Raw genomic sequence first — 24,013 nt, 5'->3', positions numbered from 1 at the left:
ATTAGTGTTAGTAATTGCGGAGTGAGAGCGATTTCAAGCTCTCTTATGGAAGTGCAATTTAAATGTTCTGAACAGACAGGGTACTACCAGAATGAGCACCTAAAAGGCATGCAGGGAAATTAAACTCTCATGGTTGAAACATCAGTACAAAAGATGAACAACTTTTATATCTTATTAATGACCCTTTCCTTTGTTTTGTTTATTTTCCGATGGTTAAACTGCTCTGACTACAAGAGAAACATCTAAACACTTTTGGTACACTGTGTGGATTAAATTACTTGTTAAAATTGACATACTTGTTTTTGCAGTGTGTGCATCAAAGAACACTATCTCCTAAGTGTGCTTCGGGGCACTTCACTGAGATTGCGGTTGTATTATCCAGCACAACTCAGGTTGAACAATGGGCTGCTGTGTGGCCTGTTCAGTGTTTCTCTCTGTAGCAATATGCAGACACACCAGACCTCTCACATACTTATATGAATATCCAATATAGATGTATTGAAATCAGAAAACAGCCATAGGCCATAACACACACACACACACACACACACACACACACACACACACACACACACACACACACACACACACACACACACACACACACACACACACACACACACACACACACACACACACACACACACACTGGGCAGCTTGCTGTGCGGTAGTAGATGGACATGATGTGCTAGGGACTTATCTGAAATGGGGAATGATGATGCCGGCCAAGACCTATGATTGGTTATCCCATTTAGACCAAAGCCTGTGATTGGTTGTCTTATCGAACTGGCTCCCATCATGCATCACACAGATTCATCTGTTCCTCCGGGTCTAGTCAAGTAGGACCAATCCATCTCTCCCTCCATCCTGCCTGCCGCTGTCCCTCCCATAATCTGTCCTCCTCCCTTCATCTTTTTCTTCATCTCATTGCCCTCACTGTATCATCGTCCCTCCCTAGCTTTATGTATCTATCTCATCACACTCCTTTCAGCGGCTCATACTCATCCTTCGCTCTTCCTCCCTCCTGCTTCGCCATCCGCATTTACTTACTTCTCTCCCCTTCCTTTACCTGCTCCTTTATATACCTTTACACCCTCATTTCCTTCTTCTCTGCCACCTCCCCTCACCTTTCTATGCTACTCATTTTCCCTCTGCATGCTGATAAAGTGAAAGGATACTTATGTGAGGCCATTTATCATGCCTGTGTTTTACCAGCAGCGGAGACCACAGCGGGGATAAAGGGGTTAGAAATACGTTTTAGTTAGAGATTCGAAATAACGGCCGAGGAATTGTGGGTGATGATTGAGTAGTAAGAACAGCAGGGTGAACTTATTTCTTTCACCTTTTTCCTGTATGTGTGAAACTATCTCACTTTGCAATCACAGATTTATCAGTCTACATATCAGTCTTCTCCTCTCTTCTTTTTATTTTACTTCTGCTCTAAACAATATAAGTTATATATAAGATGTACCTACTTTATACAGTTCTCTATTTTCAACTTGAGAGGCACGCAGCAGGAAACTCAGTGGGGAGTGAGCTTTGTGTGTGCGTGTGTCCATTGCCTCATTTTGTCTAGCTGCACATTTTTCCAGGCTGCCTCTGGAAGTGTGTACTGAGGCCCTATCCATCTCACCCTTCCTCACTCTCTCTCTCTTCTTCCTATCCGTTTCACTCCACATCCCTTCCTCAATCTTGTTGCTTTCCCTGTATCTCTCGTCCCAGCCTTGCTTTACAGATCCATCTCTCTGTGGCACTGTCGCTCTGCAAAGCTTTTTTTCGCTACTCAGGTTTTGCTATCTCAGAGAGGCAGAGGCACCCCTGCTTTTCCAACCCGTGTTTTTATCCTTCCTTCTCCCTCTCTTTGCCTTTCTTTCCTTGTTTCCTTCACTCTGCACCCCCCTTTTTCTGTCTTTGTCTCTCTTGGGAGCGTTGTTATCAAAAGCGATAGTTCTCTTGCTGAAAATAATAAGCAGCTTCTTTTGAAGTCTGCGATGGCTGTTTGACGTCTCTGTGGTGTTTCATGCAGATATTGCCTCCATTTGTGACGGGGATAAACAAAAGATTAAACTTATTTTAAGGTCAGTCCATGTGTCTGTGCGAGTGTGTGTGTGTGTGTGTGTGTGTGTATGCATGCATGCATTTGTGGTAAGTCAGCCCCTCAGGGTGCACACTGGCCTCCTGTCACCTTGCCAATCATATCAGTTAGGTGTGTTCTGATAACCTTATCTCTGCCTGAGCTCTGCATAGCCATAGGGCAGCCCCGCAACACACACACACACACACACACACACACACACACACACACACATACACACACACACACACACACACACACACACACACACACACACACACACACACACACACACACACACACACACACACACAGCAAATGAAAGAGGCTAGAGAGCAGATAGCGATCGATGCTGCTAAATCAAGGACATGCACTATGCTGCTTCTCTCTGTCTCTCTGTGGCTCTTATCTATAATGGAAAAGCCATACATTTACAGCTCCCTTCCCACCTTATGGTCACGCTCAATCACAACATAAAATACTGCTGCAAAGTGTTCCTGTAGGTAAAAGAGCATATTAAAGGTTTTGGTGTTCAACTTGCAGAGCATTGTCCACTTTCACAATAGGTGGACTAAGAGTTGGGGTAAAAGAGTGAGAGACAAACAGTGCTGTGGTAAGGTGTGAGATGTTTTGCTACCCAACTATTTCAGAGTAATTATAGAGCAGTATTAAATAAGTATCTCTTATGTGAAGAACAGTTAAACATGCCCAGTTTTCTCACACAACACATTATTTCCCTCTTGCTATATCTAAGAGCTGCAATGGGGTTGGGATCCTGCAGGTCCTGCTAGATGAATAAAACATGGAACTAGTATGACTATGTTTTTATAATAATATGAGAAGCAGTTATTTGATTATTGGGCATAGTCATAAAGTGTTCTGTTTGTGTTTTGGTCAGTTCCAATTTCCCTCCCTCATTTTCTTCCAATTGAAATGCCCAATTACCTTTTGTACTGCAATCCTTACCGTTAATGGCTAAAATATTGACCACAATTATGTCAGAACCCATTTTACAGGAGCAGGCTGATGGAAAAATAGGAAGGTCATTGATAAAAACAACATTATAGTCAAACCACAATCTCACTATACGTGGAAACAAGCTTCTGTACAAGCTGTTCAGGCAGCATTAGACCATATGGACAAATATGCACAATTTCTCGGGATGCAGTGATTAATTTGCCAAACTTTATTATTGGTATCAAAATGTATAGACTTTTTTTTTTACTCATTGAGTGCGCAGCTATATATTCAGTGTTATTGGCTACACAATAACGACAATAAATATGAATCCCCTAAAGTAAAGGGTTACGGACCGTCCACACAGCAGCGTTAAAAAATCTTGGAACGCTTCTGCCCATTCACTTTGAATGGGGTGACGTCACTTTGCCTCACTTTTCGCCAAACTGCATTGTGGGCAGCAGAGCGGAGATTTTCATGATTTTCAGGATTCAAAGTTGAGCAATGTTCAACTTTTGAAGCTGAGGTGGAAGCGTCAGCCAATCAAATCCTGTGTATGCAAATCTGACAGTTCAAGCGCTAGCCAATCAAACCGCGTGTATGCTGGGAGAGACATACCACAGGTCATTTCCTCATATTCCAAAAAATGGAGGAGAAATTAGCGGTAGGGAATCACCCGGTGCTTTATGACCAGTCCCTATTTACCTACCGGGATACAAACCGGAAGAGCCAGGCATGGAGGGAGGTGGCAGAGACAGTGGTATGTTTTCGCCTGTTTGGGGAGTTTATATCCAGTTTACTTCGGGCCTTTTTGCTTCGTATGTCGGGGGCGGGAGATTCATGTGATTGGTTGTTGGTGCCTTCCTCGCAAAAAATCCCCAAGCTTCAGATACGCCCACCTCCAAGATTTTTTTAACGCTGCTGTGTGGACGGGCCGTTAGTGTAATATTTTAAAATGGGGTTGTTTTAAAGGTTGCTTAATTTGTTTAAATGGTTGAATTGGTGCAAAGGTGTTGTGATGATATTCTCAGACTTATAAACATTAAGGTATTTTTCGAAGATTTTGTTTTCCCTGGCACAAAAGAGGGAATCAATAACAAAAACGACAACATAAACACCACAATGTTAAGGGGAACATTTTTATTTTAATCTGTATCTGCCCAGAATTTCTGAGCAGCCCTTATGCTATCCTATTTTTTTCAGTGACACCATTTATTTACTCGGCAGTTGGTGCAATTGTATTGTAATTGTTGAGGAGCTGTGGAGTCCTGAGATAAACGGCCTGAATTGATGTTTTTTATTTTTATATTTTATTTCATTTTCAGGGCTTCCATAAGGATTGTGGTAGCATGAATACATTCCCTGGTGAGGCAGGTGATTCTTTGGGCAATTATCTTTTTCTAACTGCTCCACTGCTTGAAGAGGTTTTAATATAATCAGTTTGGCATATGTTATTGCTTGAATACATTTGAACTAAAGTACTTTGGCCACTGGCAGCAATCATTACTGCAAATGTGCATCCCACTGTGTCACCTACACGGCTTGGCTGCTGTCCTTTCAACTCCTCACTCTGCCTGCAGTGCAGTCCTGGTAGCCTGGACCACCACGCTGTTAGGGAGTGGGCCGACTAATATCCTTATTAATTACAGACAGTTAGCCCCACCAGAGGACTGGAGGAGACGTCGAGCTTTCTAAACCTCTCGCTGAAACAATGTAATTTCAAATTGTTTAAAGGTGTCCTATCGTGCAAAATGCACCTTTTGATGTCTTTTATACATACATATGTGTCCTCGGTGTGTCAGGGAACTCACAAAGTGTCAGAAAATAAAACCCTCTCTCTTTTCCTCCGTACCCACATCTCTAAAAACGGGGGTACAACGGAGCTGATCCAGATTTGCGTCCGATATGACGCAATATCTGAAATGTGGGCTGGCTTTAAGGCCGCTACACACCCACCTGAGACCAAAGCACGCGTACCGAAGGCGTCCCGGCTTTTACGTCAGCTTCGTCGCCTGCGTCGGCTGCGTCGGCTAAGTCGCCCGCAACGCCGCCCGCCTACGAACACACCGCAAATACTTCAGTCGATGAGTGGCAATAACTGTCCTTACCAGCAGGCAGCGGTAGTGTGTATTCGTCATTCAAAAGAGGCAACAACCGGAAGACAGACTGCCTTTTATACACCAAGAAGAGAAGAAGAACAGACTGAGTGATATAAACAAACGAACACAGCGTCTGGCCAGGCGGTTTGTTACTCCATTGTGGCAGATGAGGCATTTCCCCTGAAGGAGCACCTGATGAAGCCCTATCCGAACCGCAGGCTAGCTGTAGAGCAACGCATCTTCAACTACAGGCTGTCACAGGCTCGGAGGGTGGTAGAAAATGCCTTTGGCATCCTAGCCAACCGTTTTCGGGTCTTTCTCACCACCATAAACATTCAAGACACTGCCAAAGTGGAGGCCATTGTTTTGGCTTGCTGTGGTCTGCACAACTTCCTGCGCACAGAGAACTGTAGCGCATACATGGCGGGAGTTGTTGACCAGGAAGGACCCGATCATGGCACTGTCCCAGGAAGATGGAGACAAGACCCTGAACTACGGCAGGCCACCCTGCCACACACCACCAATAATCCAGCTCGAGCCAAGCAGCACAGGGATGAACTATGCCAATATTTTAACGGTGTCGGTGCAGTGCCTTTTCAGTGGGATAAGATATAGCAAATATGTCTAAAGAACTGTACAATGTCAACAATCGACTACAATACGATAAAAATAGTGTGTAATACAATAAAAAAAAGAGTTTGCCAAATATGTCTAATGCTGTGTTATCAATGGCTGTAGTATCAAGGTACGAAATAAAGTTTTGTATTGCCTATCCTGCTATTTGTGTTTATTCTTTTAATCACACAGCGATAATAAAAAAAAAAAAATGTGCCTACATAACTGCCAGTAGCAGCCGCACATTATTATTGGTTTAACTACTAACAGTATATTTTTAACACATTTTAAAATGACCATCTTGAACAGCTACAACGTTAAAATACTTCTAGGCAGATTGTGGAGGATAATGGGAGAAAGAATAGAGGGGCAGACAGAAACACTATCTGAATAATGGCCACTTCTTGCAAAATTTACATGACAGGAGGCGTCGGGAAAGTCCGGAGGCGTCCGGAGGTGTGAAAAGGTGCCGTAAAGAGACGACTGTGCGGGACACACAAACCTGAGTAGGGCGCCGCGAATGCCCGACTGCCTCTGACGGCCTCTGACGGCCTCTGACTCCCAACATCGGACTGGTGTGTCCGGGCCTTTACACCCACAGCCCTATCAGAAACGTCGCTATCAGAAACAATGCACAACGTGTTTTGGACGTAATATGGTCTTTGTTTACATTAGCAAGCATCGCTAACACTCAGAGCTAACCTGTACTGGAGAGAGTATGTGTAAAAAAGCAGGAAATAAAAAAAGGAACTCGCCTTGTAGTAAACCCGCAAGAAAAGAAGCGTTTGAGCTCCATACTGTTTCAGAAATAATCCTTGAAGTGGTTTGGAACATGATATGGTGTTTAATCACGGCAGCATTTATCTGCATCTGAGCAGAGCAGACAGCCTGCTCGTCACAGAACTCACAGTGTGCCTGCTGCTCAAAAGGGGGCGGGGCCAGCAGAGAATCAGCCATTATCTAATGGGGCTGAAATAGAGGGATATGAGGGATGTCTAAAATGCAGGATCTGTTTGGTATTTTGACCAAAACACATCATAGAAATGTTTTTTATATATTTGTATATATCTGATACCCATAATATATGCCTAAAAATAGCATGATAAGAGATCTTTAATATTTGTCTAAATGAATTTGCATTGCTCTACATTGTACAAGAACATCTTAGGCTTAGAGATTTGGACCAAAAGTTACTGTAAAGTTTAAAAGTAAATACATTTAGGGTGTCCCTCTAATGCAGGGGTGGGGAACCTCCGGCCTCCGGGCCGTATACGGACCGCGAGACCATTTGGTACGGCCCTCGAGGTAATTTATAAACACACGCGAAAAAGAATTGAACAAGCGAGTGCCTGTTTTTCCTGGCCAAGGTCAGGGTCCTTGAACACAACACGAGCCTAACGTGTCATCAATAAACTGATCAGGAAAGCTGGGTCAGTCATCGGCATCAAGCTGGACCCCTTTGAAGCTGTGGTGGAGAGGAGGACACTGAACAGGCTGTTGTCCATCATGGATAACCCCACCCATCCTCTCCACCTGCAGCTGGACAGTCAACGGAGCTCCTTCTCCAACAGACTGCTGCAGCTCCCCTGTCACAAGGACCGATACAGGAAAACATTCCTGCCCACTGCAATAACACTGTACAATAAATCACCTCTGGATGGAAGAGAACTCTCTGCTCCATAGTTTCTCTAGAAATAAAACCACGTTGTACATTTTACTCATACCATATCTGTTCAATTTGTAATACTCCATATTCCATATGTCATATATTTTGAATATATATATATATTTGTATATATAATATCTGCATGTATATTTTCTATTTTATTTTTCTTTCTATTCTTGTTTATTTTGTAGTTTTGTTTTATTGTAAAATACCTTGTCTATTATGCTGCTGTAACAAAAACAATTTCCCAATTTGGGATCAATAAAGTACTATCTTATCTTATCACGTGGTATATGTCTCGTCTGACAGGGGTGCAGTTCTGACGGAGAGCACAGAACGCCGCTCCGGCATTTCAAAAATTGCAGTAACAAATATAAGAAGCTTTTTCTACAACCAGTGAGGTAAAGGCACATCTTTATATGATCATTATAGTTATACAAAAATAAGAGAATAAAGTAAACCGGTATAAAATACCTTATGACAGTAAAACAAAGTTGTTTGTTTGTTGGTGGTCATGCCACAACCTTGCACGTGCATGCATACGCGAGTCATGGTAAGATATCTGGATTAAGAGGTTGCTTTTTCTTTTCACAGCATGAAAGAAAGGCGAAATAAATGGGCTGTGATTTTAGTATTTTTAAGCAGAGGTCAATAATTTGTACGGCCCTCGGAGGATGTTGAAAAAATTGAAATGGTCCTTGAGAGGAAAAAGGTTCCCCACCCCTGCTCTAATGGCATTGCAGATAAGGACGTATCTGTCTCTACTGATATGTCAGACTTGTATAAATTAAACATAACCTATCTCTTAAAAGCCCTGGAGGCAGTTTTTGATCATTTCATGAGCCAAGCCTTGAATCTATATATTACCCAAATCTGTGTACACAATAAAGATGTTATACGAACCATTACGCCAGTCCCATATGAACAACATTTTCAGATACACACAAGTTCTCTGTAAACATGCTGTCATGTTCTGAGATAATGTATTAGATTTATACTTGTATATAAAACAATTTCAATGTTTAACTTTCCCTTTTAATGTGAATACAGTTAGTAAGTTTATATGCTTCGAAACGGACCATGGCAATGGCACCTATACCAACCCAGTCTCACGGCATTTCGTGTTATTAGTCACGAAATTAATTTAATCTATTGATTCGTGTTCACCAACACGATTTTCACCTTTTTTTCGTGTCACACAGAACGATTTTAAATGCAATGTATTTCTATTGGTAGTATGTTTCGTGCCTGCAACACGTCTTTTTGTCCGGTCGGGTCTTGGAAGACCAGAAGCTGTGTGGTTCATAAAAACATGTTCTTACTCAATATCTTACCCTAAGCCTAACCCTATCCCTTTTATTTGAAATTGTATAATGTCTGAGTTTTTTTGCCGTCAGTGAGGAAAAGAAATGGGGCTCAGAGCCTCAGAATACTGACATCTGTATTTTTTGTCATCTTTTTTTCCTTCTAATTTGTTATTATTTGGTGCAGGCATGAAACATACTACCAATATAAATACATTGCTTCTAAAATCGTTCTGTGTCAGAATACTTAAATCTGTATTTTTTTAAATGTCTTTTTCCTTCTAATTTGTTATTATTTACATTGCTTTTAAAATCGTTCTGTGTGACACGAAAAAAATGGCGAAATCGTGTTGGTGAACACGAATCAATAGATTAATTTCGTGACTATAACACGAAATGCCGTGAGACTGTGTTGCCTATACAGTCATCTTGTAAAATGCATTAGTGATATATTCACATCCTCCAACTAAGAGAGAATTTACCAAGAAAATATATTACCCAATATATAGAGCTCAGTCACAATCAGAGATGGGGTCGTTACTCAAAAAAAGTAATATATTAAATATTACTTAAAAAAAAAAAGTAATATATTACTTTACTTCGTTACTCTCTACATAAAGTAACTCGTTACTTTACTCGTTTCTTTACATTACTTTTGCGTTACTCAGCAAAAGCCTATATAGCCAAAATCTAAAACTTAGGCCTACATGTGCACACATATAACAATTACTATTGCAATAAGGAAGACATAACACAAGTTAACTAGAGAATGCAATTCCTGAAGAAATTGCTAGTGGGAATGCTTTATGCTGAAAAGCTGACGCTAAACTGCTATGCTGAAATGTAATGTGTAAGAAGAAAGTGAATAATTTAGATTGAAATGATACTGAACACTGGGGGCTTGAATGTGTGATGAGAGAAGAAAATAAAGTAAAAAGGCTTGGAAAAGCAGCAGAATATTTGAACTGCAAACTTTTGAACTAACTTGATGGCGAATGATCTGTCGCCATGCCAACGGCATTTGATGACACCCCATAATACGCTTAGATGCGTTGATGGCTGCATCGTTACCAAACCTGTGAAGTTTTGGGCCGTTTGGAGCATTTTCACTGAAGTTATGAGAAAACCGTCTTTCATGGCGAGCATTGTGTTGCCATGGCAACGGCATTTGAAGAAATCTCAAAACTGTCCCGTAGATGTCTTCACGGCTAGACTGTTAGCACACATGTGAAGTTTGAGCACTTTTTGAACATTTTCATAGGAGTTAATGTATAGCGACATCGTCTTTTATGGCGAGGGATGCGTTTCCATGGAAACGGCATATGATGACACCCCATAATTGACGTAGAGCTGTTGAGGGCAGGACCGTTAACCATTATCTGAAGTCTGCTGCTCTGAGCATGTCAGTTGGAGTTATGACATCATCGTGTTCCATGACACAGGTGTTTATATTTGAGCTAACGACGTGTCCAGAGATCAAAGGTTTCCATGGTGATTAGTGAGAGGAAAGCATTTTCATTGTTCTGAATGAGAGATAAACCTGTTACATGTGAACGTTTTGTTGAAGAACCGTAACAGATATCGGTGAAATTTCAAAGCGTGAAGCATCTCAAGGAACTTGAGCATCTGAAGTGTACTTTTTGTGTACTTTCAGCCTTTTTGGCAGATTAACTAAAGGTGTGCGGCTGCTGTGGTGGGGAAAGGTAAGGCTGAATTTACAATGGAGTTTAATGGAGACATGTTGAAAGTTTTTGTCACTTCATGCCCTCAAGAGGCATTTTGTTTAATTATTTTTGCTTAATTTTTTTTATCTTTCAAGCTACGAGATGTTTTCCTACGTTTGTCATGACAAATTATGTCTTAGGAATGTAGGGTTTGGGAATTATGGCAGGTTTAAAAGAAAATATGAAGGCAAAATTAAATCTGTCCTCCGCTCTAGCTGTGACATCACGCACTCTAAAATCTGAAGAAGGCCTCTTTACCAAGGTCTGAACAATGTTTAATATCTGTAAAAGTAAGAATCAGATTTAAAAGTTGTGTTACACGAATAATGTCGGAAAGATGTGTGACATTTTACATTTGGAATGAGGTTTCTGAGTGAAAGTAGGAAGGAGCAGTTGAAGAAAGAGCAGTTGAAGTTGCATGAAGATTGTTGAAGTCTGAAGAGTTCTCCATTGACTTCCATGTTCAAAATGGGATGTATTATGGATGTATCTCTGGAATTATGAAAGTTATGAATGATAAAAGTAATAGCCATTGATTCCCGACCGAGCTGAACGTTTTGATGTTTGAACGGAGTTTCTGCGATGTTCAATGTGGGAGAAGAAGCAGCGCAAAATAACCCGGCGGAATAATAAAGAATTTCGTGCATAGCATAACAGATAGTAAAGAACGGTGAAAATTCTAGTTTTTGCTGCTTGTTCGGAGTCGGCACTCACTCAACATCATCACTCTGGGTTTGGGGGTCTTTAGCTACTAGCTTCGTGTTAGCATGTTGCCTCTGCAGGTGCTTGGAGAGGTTTGATGTTGTTGTGTTTGCAGCAGTGCACCTTAAGGCCCGGACACACCAATCTGACAACAAAGAACTGACACAGACAGACCCCGACTGTTGCGTCGCCTCGCGTCTCTGCGTTTTGGCCATGTGTCGCACTGGAACACACCGCAAAGACTTCAGCCGACGGCCAAGAAGCACGTACGAACTGCGCATGCGTGAGTGGCAATAACTCTCCTTACCAGCAGGCGGCGGTAGTGTGTATTCGTCATTCAAAAGAGGCAACAACCGGAAGACAGACTGCGTGATAACCGAGAGAAGAAGAACAGACTGCGTGATATAAACAAACAACAGATAGCGTGTGCGTTCCATTTTCACTCTACAACGAGAAGCTCATGGGGCTTTCCCAAACCTGTGTCGAGAGCTAGAGTTAAATGAAATCTCAGATTTGCCTTCTTAATAGTTTGTTTGGGTCCCTCACTTCCGTTTCGCTTCTCATGCACTGATTCGCTAGCTGAACAGCCAATTAGAGTGATTTATTTTGCAGACTGGTTTTCGGCCGAAAAGGCGTCGGCACGGCTGAAAAGACCCGACGGTGCGGGACACACCAATCTGAGTAGGGCGTGTCGACGCTCATCGTCGGCCTGACGCCCACTGACGCCGATAATCGGCCTAGTGTGTCCGTGCCTTTACCGTCACATTCCTGTCCTTTCTTCTGACAAATTTAAAATAATGGGCATACCTCCACCCCTCGAAAGTTATAGCTGTTGATGTCTCAGTCTCAGTCTGCAGCTCAACCCCTGTGACAGCTGCATGTGGACAAGTCGCACAAATGTTACGAAAATATAAACCTGCGGTGGAAATCCCTCTAGTGACTTGAAATATTTAAAATGTTAAAAGTTAGACCTATCACATTTACCAATCTTATCTACCCCTGGAACTAGCTAAACTAGTTATAAATGTTTATTATTTACTGTCGTGTCGGGTCACTCATTCACTGGATCAGCGAGCTGCATGAGACACAGACGGGCTATCAGGAGAGAGGGAGAGGAAAAGAGAGGCTCCGTTTATTAAACCCGCCGTGTTATTATCCAAAGTTACTGTAAACTTCTGAATAATGTAATAACTACTAGCCCTTATCTTTTTACAGTGCAGACGCTTTTCCGCTTGCTCTTGCCTCTGCTTACTTTTTATGCTGATTTTCCTATTCTTATTCTCTGAAAACTTCGAGCAGCGGCTCCTGGACATTAACTTATCACTGGGACAGTTATTCTTCGTAAATAGACGGAGGGTTTCAGCCATATTTCAACATTTTTACGACGACCTCAGTCTTACAGTAGCATGGCCTAGCAACAGCTAAAGCCTGGTAGGCTACTGCATGCTATTTAGCTTAAGCTAGTTGGTAGCAAAATGCCTCCGTTCTCTACAGATGACTTCCACAAACTTCTACAGAAGATGGCTGTGTTGGAAATGAAAATGCAACGGTTGGAAGTTAACGTGGAAGTGAATGGACTATGTTGTGGGAATAACACCACTTTACCAGTGTTGCAAAATAATGGAAAAGGGTATGCTAACTCACAGCTAGTTAGCAGCTACAAGGTTTCCAAGGAACAGGAGGGCTGTGTACTGGGTAATAAATCTACAAGTGGTAGTCCTCCCTGGAACTCTCTGGGTGCAAAGCCTAAGAGTAAATCATTTCCATGGGATTTGGGAGGACGAATAACAGGCAGAGCCCAGCGCTCTGAAATCTGTGATGCGACCGGCTGGCCTGCATTGTTATCACCCAGGAAGAGAGCCTCTTCAACCCCTATTCATACTAGGAAACAGCCGTGGACAGCTGCTAAAGGGAGAACTACAAACAATCCTCCTAAACCACCAAGTGTGCCAATCCAGAACAGATACGCTCCGCTGACCGAGAACCGGAGATCTCTTTCTGATGACCTGGATAACCTGTCCTCTTCACACAGCAGGGTAAGGACCAATAGCTACTCCAAAAGTAAAAGGCTAGAGGGAAAGCTAACGACTGGGCCTGAAACTCTGATTGTGGGTGACTCTGCTGTAAGAGATGTAAAAGGTCTGTGTAGTAAGAACAACACCAAAGTACTCTGTTTTCCCAAGAATATGGTCTCTGACTTGGCTGAGAAGATCCTGCATATTGGGGCTGAACATCCGACTGTGAAGACTGTGGTACTACATATTGGAACAAATGATGTTGTGAAACAACAGTCAGAAGCGCTGAAAGAAGACTTTAAATGTTTGTTGGAAACTGTCAGCTCTCTAAATGCGGAGGTGTTCATCAGTGGCCCCCTACCGCCAGTCAGAAGAGGAGTGGAGAGATTCAGCAGACTGTTTGCACTGAACACGTGGCTTTCAACTGCTTGTACTGACCATTCTGTCCATTTTATTGACAATTTTAACTTTTTCTGGGATCGCAGACATCTTTTTAAGGCAGATGGAGTTTGCCTGAACAAGTCAGGAGTGAAATTGTTTATCTCTAACATATTCAACTGCCTGCGTCATCAATCTGTTCCCTCTGCCAAGGACAAGCGGCAAGAGGAATCAAAACAGGAGAAAGACACAACACATCGCGCAGAAAACCCTGAAGAAGTATCACTGCACCCGCCTGAGGAATGTTCTGATTATGGGAGACCTATGACACAAATGGAGGAGTCTCCACTGCCCGTCACCCCCCCTGTCAACACCTTTGAGGATCCCCCAGCTCTCTCTACTCTCCGCTCACCCTTTCACCCTCGCCCTCCCCCCTGGAGTTCGATGACCGCATGAAGGCGATATGCAGGGTTGGCAGCATGTCCTTTACCCCCGCCCCTCAACGACGCCCACCAAATTCACCGAAGACAAGCCTACGTCAACCACCTCCCCCCCTGGCAGCATGTCCTTTACCCCCGCCCTTCCACAACGCCCACCAAAATCACCGAAGCAGAGACGAGCACCATCTCCCCCGTCTTCATCACCGTGTCTACGTCAACCACCTCCCCTCCCTTCAAGAAAGCATCTGCAGTCTCCGAAGCCTGATAAGGATGTGTGTGTACAAAACGCAACAAACTCTTACTGATATGTGCTGGGTCCAGGCTCAAGGGCGTTTGGCACTCTCAACTCTTTCCAGCACATGCCGGGGCCCTTCCTGCCTGTAGCTTTGCCAATATCTGTGTTGATAGGTAATAAATTAAGAGCGGTGAATCAGTTTAGAAACAGGAAGTGCTCAAACGTTTGTGTGGGGTTATCAAATTTAGCAGTGATTCCATGTCAGCCACAGCTTGTCACAAAAAATCTTACTGATAGTGTATTTAACAAACTTAAACTAGCTTTATTAAATGTCAGGTCTTTGGCAGGAAAAACATTTTTAATCAATGATTTTATCACTGAGCACAATCTCGATTTTATGTTTTTAACGGAAACTTGGATTGAACAAAATAACAGTGCAGCTGTTCTTATCGAATCAACCCCTCCCAACTTTAGTTTTATGAGTCAGGAAAGAATGCATAAGAAAGGGGGTGGAGTTGCTATTTTGTTCAATGATTCCATTCAATGCAGGAAGACATCTTATGGGGACTTTGCTTCTTTTGAATATGTGGCCCTTCAGCTGAAATGCTCCTCTCGAGCTCTGTTCCTAAATATCTAGAGACCACCCAAATACTGTGCAAGCTTTTTTGATGACTTTACTGAACTGCTGTCTATAGTGTGTATTGACTTTGACCGTCTAGTCATTGTTGGTGATTTTAACATCCATGTTGACAACCCCCAGGACAGAGGGGCTAAAGAACTGTTTTGTGTTCTTGATAACTATGGACTGACTCAGCATGTGGCGGAGCCCACGCACAATAAGGGGCACACTCTGGACTTAATTATCTCAAAGGGTCTGAATATCTCTAAGGTTGAGGTGACTGATGTTGCACTCTCTGATCATTCCTGTGTTTTTTTTGAGAGCTCTATTTCTGTTCACAAAAATGTTCAGAAAGAGGTAACCACAAAGCGATATTTAACTGACAATACTAGGGAAATGTTTACTCATAATTTTTCATCCACACTTGCCCCTGCTAACATCTCAGTAAATGAGCTAGTAGATCATTTTAATTCAAAAATTAAAAATGTTATAGATACCATTGCTCCAACTAAGATAAAGGAAGTGATTGGCAAGAAAATATCTCCATGGAGAAAGGCCATGACCGTGAGAACAGAAAAAAGAGAGTGTCGAAAAGCTGAACATAGGTGGCGAAAAAACAAATCTCCAGGTTCACTTTGAAATCTATAAAGAGAGACTTGGCCTTTATAATTTGGAATTGAAAAACGCACGACAGTCTTTCTTCTCTGACATCATTACCAAAAACAACGCACGTGCCTTGTTTGCTACCGTCGACAGACTAAATAACCCCCCAGTGTCAGTAGCATCTGAATTTCTATCCACCAGGGCATGCAATGATTTTGCCTCCTTCTTCACTGACAAAATTCAGAAAATTAGACAAGCAGTCAGTGCCTCTTCATCAGGTACAGCAAATGTGTTGTCCCTGTGTCCACCTAATATCAATTCAAACACCATGACACAATTCCATCAGATTAATGATAACAACTTAGAGGACATTATTCAACTTCTGAAATCCTCCTCCTGCTGCCTTGATATTATTCCAACAGGATTTTTCAAAGATGTTTTTCCTTGCATGGCCTCAGATCTACTTCATATAGTAAACACATCTCTTCACTCAGGTATTTTCCCACAGGCCCTGAAAACTGCAGTCATTAAACCGCTCTTAAAAAAGAATAATCTAGATGCTTCAGTAATGAACAATTACAGGCCAATATCAAACCTGCCATTTCTAGGTAAAATCATTGAAAAAGTTGTATTTCAACAGTTGAGTAACTTCTTGCATTTAAATAACTGTTTGGATGTGTTCCAGTCAGGATTTCGTCCAAACCACAGCACTGAGACTGCTCTTGTAAAGGTCTTCAATGACATCCACTTAAACACAGACAGTGGCAGAACTTCAGTGTTAGTATTATTAGATCTCAGTGCTGCGTTTGACACTGTTGACCACAACATATTACTAGACCGACTAGAAAACTGGGTGGGACTTTCGGCAACAGTTCTAAATTGGTTTGAGTCCTACTTAAAGGACAGAAAAAAACTTTGTTTCTATAGGTAAATACACATCTGAGTTGACAAATATGACATGTGGGGTACCTCAAGGCTCCATCTTGGGGCCTCTTCTCTTTAACATCTACATGCTACCACTGGCTCAGATAATGAAAAACAACAAAATAAGTTACCATAGCTATGCGGATGACACACAAATTTACGTAACAATTTCACCAGGAGACTATGCTCCAATTCAAACACTGAGTAAGTGCATTGAACAAATCAATGACTGGATGTGTCAGAACTTTCTCCAATTAAACAAAGATAAAACTGAGGTAATGGTTTTTGGAGCCAAGGCAGAACGTATAAAAGTTAGCGCTGAGCTTCAGTCTGCAATGTTCAAAACAACAGATAAAGCCAGAAATCTAGGTGTAGTCATGGACTCTGACCTGAGTTTCAACAGTCACATTAAAACAGTTACTAAATCACCCTACTATCACCTAAAGAATATATCCAGGATTAAAAGACTAATGTCACAGCAGGATTTGGAAAAACTTGTCCATGCTTTTATCTTCAGTAGACTGGACTACTGTAATGGTGTCTTTACAGGTCTCACTAAAAAATCTATTAGAAAGCTGCAGCTAATTCAGAACGCCGCTGCTCGAGTCCTCACTAACACTAAGAAAGTGGATCACATCACTCCTGTTCTGAAGTCCTTACACTGGCTTCCTGTGTGTCAAAGAATAGATTTCAAAAATATTGTTGCTGGTTTATAAAGCTTTGAATGGTTTAGGCCCAAACTACATGTCTGACCTACTGCTAAATTATGAACCATCCAGAACTCTTCAGGGACTGGTCAGCTTTCTGTCCCCAGAGTCAGAACTAAACATGGAGAAGCAGCGTTCAGTTATTATGCTCCAAATATCTGGAACAAACTCCAAGAAACCTGCAGGTCCGCTGCAACTCTTACTACTTTTAAATCCAGGCTGAAGACTTTTCTTTTTGCCGCTGCTTTTAATTGAACTATTCATATCTTAAACTGCACTGTAACTTTTATCCATGTATTTTTTCTTTTAATGTTTATTTTATTATCTTTTCTTTTTAATGACTGATTTTAAATGCCATTTTCTTAATGTCTTCCATTTTTGTAAAGCACTTTGAATTGCCTTGTGTTGAAAGGTGCTATATAAATAAACTTGCCTTGCCTTGCCTTACTAGTCTAGCTACATTACATTACATGTCACTTGTTAGACGCTTTTGTCCAAAGCGACTTACATACTCAATACTGTGGACAATCCCCACAGGAGCAATTTGGGGTGAAGTGTCTTGCCCAGGGACACAACGACATGCTGACTGCAGTGGGACTCAAACTTGCTATTCCCTGATTCGAAGTCCAGCACACTATCCACTGAGCCACAGCCTCCCAGTCTAGTCTGTCAAAGGGAGAATCTAGTAATTTCTTCGCGTAATGTTAGTAACTATAGTGTGATTACTGAATTTATAAAAGTTACGCGTTTCGCGCAATGTTAGTAACTGTTGTGTGATTACTGAATTTATATCAGTAACGCGTTATATTACTCCGTTACCGACAAATGTAATATTATTACAGTAACGTGTTACACCCAACTCTGGTCACAATACATGTACCACAAGGGATGCTGATGTTGTGTCTCTGAGAGAAACAAACCTTGAAATGAACCCTCATCCTGTTTGAAGTGTCCAATTATCTTCACAATGCTAATGATACCGACACAACTGTAACAATATTAACAGTTGGAACAATATTAGGAACAGTGTCATTGCAATGCAACTGGGTAAACATTATTAAAAGATAAAGCAATGACAAAAGTAGGGAATAACAATTCATACTGCTTTATCCTGTTATTGTGCAGAAACTAAGCCATCTCACCATTATCATTTATCAATATTTATCCTCTTTATGTGATTGTATATGTATTTTAACAAATTAAAAATGATTTACAAGATCTATATATATTGAGCTTTGGCTGGTCCTTGTGTTTCCACCCCTCTTCTCTGAGGGTTATCATATGTTTTGTATGTGCTAATGAAGCAAACATAAACCTTAATGTGAGTTATTATGCTTTTGATGTCAGCATGTTTGAAGTGCTCATTTAATGTGGGTAGGAAGGGAAAAGGGGATGAGGCAGAGGAGGAGTGTGGGTGGAGGATGAGTAGAGGTTAATGTGCATGGAGCATCTCAAAGCTTTCTTGCTTGACTCATAGGATGGCTGAGATCAGACAGAATGGTAGATTGCAGGTTTTACCCTCAGCTGTTAGGACTGATGTGCTCTGCTCTTATTTCTTGCACTCTTTCCTTTTCTCTCCTTACGTCCTGTAATGCTATCATTACCCTAATTTTTTATGTTTTGCTCTTTCTCACACATGTACACAAGGTTTCACTAACTCTTCCTTGCTCCCCTGTCTATTTATTCTCTCTCTTTTCTTCTGCCTGCCTGTATCCTGCCCATTACCTCAGCCGTGGAAAAGTCGGTGCTTCAGCAATCCTCTCCCGCTGCTGCAGACTGTCTTGCTATGGCCACATTATATTTGGTGAGACAGGTAGGGGGCGAAGGGATGCAGCTAATATCTTTACCTAGGTCTCTCTCATGACTCATTCTTTCTATCCTATTTAGTGTGTTTGTGCGATGGAGAATGCATGCATGTGAGTGTGTGCCTGAGGCCATGTAGATCCATCAGACACGTACACACTCGGGGCATAACAATTTTCCACTATCACATTGCCTCTAAACTCAGGGAAACATAATTTAGAGATTCTGTCTATCAGGTGTGCTATTCCTTACTATTTCCTTTTGGATTACAGTGGGGGGAAATGCACCATCAGCTTCAGGGAGTAAACTTGTTTGGGTGTTAGCTGACACAAACACATGACCTACTTACATTCACCGTAATGTACATAAAGTACATGGGCATTTAAACACTTTTTTTTTTAATAATAATTCTAGCTTTTCATGCAACACATTCAATACAAACCGCATCATACCCACATACACAATATCCAAAAATTAAAGATATGAAGATAAAGAGATAGACATTTTAACAGGATGTGCTGTATATTATTATCTCACATAATGTTGCAGTGCACTCGGCTTATATACACTTTTAATGGTCTATACAGCCATACAGAAACCCAAGGCCAATGACCATCCAAATCAAGAGGCAGAGAACCTAACCCCCCCCATCCCCCAAAGCCTAACCTCAGCCTAACCCCCCCTTAAACTCAAGCCACCCTAAGCACAGCCACCAGCCCAGAAAGCACCAAGACCCCTGTTGAGCAATGCAGTGCAGCTTCAAGTTTGAACATCGCAATTAGGAAGGTCTAATTTGTAAAAAACCCTGGGCTCAACCTGCAGCGTGCTCCCAGCCGGTTACCGCCAGCGACAGCGCGGCTGCGTCTTCTGCACCCTTTTTATCCGCCTTGTGTGGATGGTGTACAGACTGCTGCTCTCTTCATTCCTCTGTGTGTGAGTTAGGAAAAACCTCAGTCACGTTTGCAGGCCTTCTAAACAAATTGAACAAATTGAAACTTGCACATAATTTGTTTGAATTAATTAAATGCCAACCACATAGCCCAATCTATTAACTATGTTTTACAATTAACATTTTTTCAATCGATGATGTTTAAATCAATTACCTCCCAAAAAGTTGTTATCATAATTTGTTCAGCATGGCTCACTAGCTTGTCTAGTTTGCTGAAGCGAAGAAACAGCATTGGTCCAGTTTACCCATAGGGCAACAGGGCATACAGTAGTTCGGATGGAAAGTTAATTTTATTAATTATTAAACCCTGAATTTAGGTATTGTGATTACTGTTTTTTTTATATAATTTGTTTGTTTGTTAAAGCTGGATATATATGTAGCACATTTGATGTATATTCTCAGTGGTATTCAGTTTTGGGTACATCAGACCTTGAGTTTACTAATTAAATATCATTTGTAACAAAAGCACATTCTCTGCTTTTTCTCTGATGAACATGGACCATATGTAAAAACGTACCATTCCGAAAGCTTACAAACTCAAATAAACTTGCTGTTACCAGATTTGTTGAAGTAAATTAAAATACCTCCTGACAAAGTTGTGAAGTTTTCAATAGAAATGTAATATTCAAGTATGACCTGTTCAAATCTAAATGTATTTTTCTTTGTAAAAAAGTGACAGCCTCACTGCCGACTGTGATGGAAGTAGAAATATTTAAATTCTTTATTATGAATACACTGTAACTCATGATTCATGTTGCTAAGGGGCATATTGCTGATATTTTGTAGACAAGGTCATTATATAAAGGAGCACGTTCTGGCTCTGTGTTTTCTTCCTCTGCTGCACAGCATGCTATAAAAGCACTGTTCTGTTGGGATCTAATGTCCCACCACAATAACAGCTGAATATGAAAATAGGTTGATCCTCTGATTCCCCCATTTTTCCCTTTTATTGAGTTTACTCCTGAGACGGCACAACTAATTAGCTGTCAGACCAGGACAAAGAGATACAGGCACTATGGAGTAATTATATACACTCACACTTGCTTCAACACACACACACACCCTCACAAGGCTGTTTGCGTTGACGGCGACACTTGACAAGTCAATAAGCCAATGGCTTATCTCCTATCCTGCTTCTCTCCCCAGCTATACTCTTTATCGATTGCTTCCATAATTATCTACTTTATCTAAAGCTGGAATTAGCCACCATATAGCTGCCAGCCAAAAACCTTGACCCAATGCGTTCACATGTTCATATTGTTACACAGAAACACAACTTTTCTTTAGAGTGGAGTAAAGCAAGAAAAATAGCTGTATGACACTTCGAACCTCGGACATTGTGTTGAATGGTATCTAATTTTCTTAAAATGTTGTGTCCCAAAACTGACATACTCAAGTTCACCTGTTAGGATACGGTTCTTTGAAAACTATGTTTTTTGTGAAGTTTAGCTTTTTGCTGAGCCATGTTGAGATGAATTATTCACCATAGCCAATCAATCGTATACCAATTAAAGTATTTCTCCAACTTAACTTTTAACTAAACCCTGAGAGGTCAAACTACAAGATATTGAAAATAGCATTTATATTTAAAATTAGATTTACCTTAAATAGGTAAGTTTTGTACGCTTGTACTGTACGACAAATTCGAAATGACCGCCCACTGTGCAAAAATGTTTAGAACAAAAATGAAATGAAATGCATGATTCCCTCCTTGGCTTTCCACTGACAGATCCTGTTTTGCCTCCCCTCTTATAAAAACTGTGCTTAAACAGTCTAATCTACCAGAGTACTCGATTATGTGCCAACAAACATCTATCTCAGGTGGTGTGATGCCCCTGTGGGTTCATCTGGAGAGGGTGTGGCTGTGCTGCATCCAGCCTCCTTGATTGCCTTGATTGCCTTGATTGCAGTAACTCAGGGCCTCTGCTCCTCTCTGTCTCCCTCTCTGCTTCTCCCTGCAGGCACCCCGGTTTTGTTGAGTATGCTATGAGTTTCTTCAGTTGCTTCACTTTGTGCACTTCAACACTCTCACACTCATACAATCCTCACCCTGCATTTACACTACTGATACCACTGACATCCACACCTCATACTTTACTTGTTTTGCACTTAATTACAGGGTGCGTACGGGTGCTGGAAATCCTTGAAAATGCTTGAAATTGTACGAGGTGTTTTCAAGGTTTGAAAAGTGCTTGAATTTTGGGAATGGTGCTTGAATTTGGGATAAAGTGCTTGCAATTGTAAATGCTTTACTTCGCTTTTTAGATTAAAAGAAAATAAAGAAGTCGGAGCGCGCTTAATTGCTTCGCTTTTACATAAAACAGCTCCGCTCCGGCCTTCCCGCGCAATGCGCGTGACCGGCAAGTGTTTTTGTTACGTGTGTGACCTGGGCAATCTGATGAGAGTGATAGATGACAGTATGCCAGGAGGTTGCCGTTTCAACGAGCGTTGGCTAGCAGAAGACAAATACAAGCCATGGCTAAGACGAGGGTCAAGCGAAGCCCAAGAGTAGCCTCCTGCAAAGTGTGCAACAATAACGATGCGAGAGTCTGCGCTGACGAGCCACACACCACACGAAAGGTACGCCATAGTAGAGCATTTTAGATTAGGCTATCGTTGCATGTAAAATACATGACACTTTTCTCTGTGCGCGGCAAAACAAGCTCGCCAAAATCGCTTCACTAGTCTGGCAGTATTTTAAGTGTCCGAAAATGACAATAAAATAGCGGTATGCAACGTGTGTGAAGCAGAAATCCTGCAGCTCCACCCGCTGTGACGGACCGGTGAGCGGAGCAGAACACACATTAAGAGTTAGACCTAACACACTTAGCTATTTTATCTACCTCTGGAACAAGCTAAACTAGTTATAAATATATTTATTCTTCACTGTCGGGTCGCTCATTACTGGATCAGTGAGCTGCAGGAGATACTGACGGGCTGTCAGGAGAGAGAGAGAGAGGGGGAGAGAGGAAAAGAGAGCGATATCGGTATCGGCCGATACTGATTCCGGCGATCGGCTCCAAAATTGGCGATCGGAGCATCCCTAATAATTGTATATGATATGTTTTATAATGATTGATCATGAAAGTGTTCTCAAAGCTGGTAAAGTTGCAGCTAGTTTGAATGACTTTGTATACTACAGAGTAGCTTGTGAATTTACTCCAGGTGGAACTAAAGTCTGATTTAACACTTGATTATATTTCACATCATTCATCCACATCTGTAAAGTAACTAAAGGTATTAAATACATGTAGTGGAGTAAAAGTACACCATTTACCTCTGACTTGTGTTTACTGCCAACCTAAAAGTACCTCAAAAATAGTAATCAATAATGTATTGAAAAGTTATTTGGCTGATTGTTTTATATTGGCTCAGCCAGGTTATATGGGATGCCCAGTCTACGTACAGATGGGTCACTCATTTGAAATATTAAACTTAGTTTTCTTTTCTAACATTTTTAATTTTTCATCCTCATGTAGAATGCTATTATGAAACACACATTTGGTTGTTTATAGCATAAAGAACATCTGATTTAATGTGAGGTAGGGAAATAATCATTTGAGTATAAGTATGTGTATATAAATATGTAATTTACAACAGCTGTAAGATGCTTGAAAAGCTTGAAAATGCACCTTGAAAATGCTTGAAAAGTGCTTGAATTTGACTTTGGAAAAGGTGTAAGAACCCTGTAATTAATTTGGTTGATTTGAATGTTTTGCTTAAATAAACATCTTTTGTTATACATGGATATGGTGTGTCTCCTCTTTGTTGTGGCCTTTTCAGCCAGGTCATAACAGGTGGCTATCAACAAGATTGATCCACTTATCAATAACTGACACTGCAGAGTCGGTATGCTCCCGTCCTGTCCATCAAAGACTGATCAGTCAATTTGAAACTCTTTAAGCAAATTACCCCAGAGAGCACTGCATTGCTGTTCATACCATTACACTGTATGTCATAAATACACCGAAAAACATACTTTACACTTATGCTTTTACTGAAATATGCATGTGAAAACGTTATGTATGTGTTGTTGTAGGGAAAAAACCTGCCAACTCCAATCAATCAATATTAGTTTATTGATACTTCTGGCTAAAATATTCTGTACGAAATGGGTGTCTTGTCTCTTGAAAGTGGTGACAAATACTAAAGGGCATTTTTAATGGGAGGGAAACGCATGCAGACCCACACGCTCCCAG

This window comes from Trematomus bernacchii, unplaced genomic scaffold (assembly GCF_902827165.1).
Source record: "Trematomus bernacchii unplaced genomic scaffold, fTreBer1.1, whole genome shotgun sequence".
NCBI lineage: Eukaryota > Metazoa > Chordata > Actinopteri > Perciformes > Nototheniidae > Trematomus > Trematomus bernacchii.
This window is presented reverse-complemented; position numbering follows the sequence as displayed.